Consider the following 1,521-nt stretch of genomic DNA (forward strand, 5'->3'; position numbering starts at 1 on the left):
AATTTATGCTATGACCTTCGATTCAGCCAGGAGGTAAAGGAACGACATAGGGGAAGAACATGGAGGGTGGAGGAGGGAACTCGGGCCAGGGGGATCCTTAATTTGTGTGTTCTCCCCGTTCACGAGAGGAAAAAATGGGGGACAGTACGGGCCTCAGACCTACAAAAGGATGTTGACCATTTAGTTCCCATTGTAAAAGTAATACAGGCTTCTTTCCTTTAATCAAGGTTGTGCACCTGAGCGTCGGCATTTTCCATAATGTTCCCTGCATTAAAATTTCTTGGATTTCCTCATATGCAGTAGAAGATGTATTTAAAGGTCGGGGCTGTAGTACTAGGCGATTATGAGAGCTTTCTTTGCCTTTGTTCAGGGTGGTAGGTCTTATTACGGAAAACCGAGGGTACTCTAAGCCCCTCCCTGGGAGTCAGGGCGGATTCTATCTAGATCTGGCATCTGCTCTGAACACCTGCAAGCTTTGACGTCTTTCCCGCATTCCACTTACCTAGTTTATCACACCTACCCCTATCAAGGAAGGCTGGTAATGACTCTTCTTTATTGAGCACTGGGGGCACAATTGTAGGGAGAAGCACATCTAGATATCATCAGGCACTTATATATAAAAAACGGAGGTCGGGGGACAGACGCAGTGCGCAAATATACTTGAGAGTGTGAGGATGCACGACGCGGTAGCACGCAGATATATAGTCGTGTTTTGGTAACCGTGGGGGATTAGTTCCAGAACCCCCGCAAAGACTAAATTCCGCGGATGCTCAAGTCTCCTATATAGAATGGCTTAGTACAGTTAGTCCATCGTATCCGCGGAGAGTCCACTGTATTTGTGGTCTGATGTGCGGGTGGGGTGGGGGCGGGGACGCTCCACTAGGGACAGCCGGAGATACGCATGCGCAAGGCTTGGGGCGCGGAGTGGGTATCGAATGCGTATTTAAGAAAGGAAAGTTGTTGGTAGTTGGTACCCGCGGGAGTGAAGCTGCGCATGCGCATTTGAGACGACATTGTGAAGGTTGGATTTAACGCGAGGGGGAGAGGGGCGCATGCGTATTTCAAGCGAAATGACGCGAGGAGGCGCGCAGCGTACGCGTAATTAAGATTGCAAAATGGCGAGGGGGGAGGTAAGTTGTCTTTTTGCTTGGCCATCTTGGTCTAGGAGGGCCTGCCGAGGAGCAGATCGACCTTTCTGGTTGGGTGAGGGGATCAGCCTGAGTCGGAGCTGTCCTAGGCTGTGGCTAGATCCACTAGATACTGACTCAGAATCTTAGCCCCTCTCTGGCCTATGAATAATGCGGGTTCAAAAATGCGGAGGCGATGATGATTTTACAAAAGGTTGCAGCAGCTGGCTGTGTGTAAGAAATGCGTAAAACGCGAGCACTTCGTGACAAGGCCACGTTCGGGCAGTACGCCTCTGGAGGGCTCTCTGTTGGACACGGAGATAGTGGGCCGGTGTCCTTGGCTCCGGACACCTTCTCTCATTCCATCAGAGTAGCAGAACTCAGTGGTTGCAAT

Source organism: Bison bison, unplaced genomic scaffold, assembly GCF_000754665.1.
Source record: "Bison bison bison isolate TAMUID 2011002044 unplaced genomic scaffold, Bison_UMD1.0 scf7180017851846, whole genome shotgun sequence".
NCBI lineage: Eukaryota > Metazoa > Chordata > Mammalia > Artiodactyla > Bovidae > Bison > Bison bison.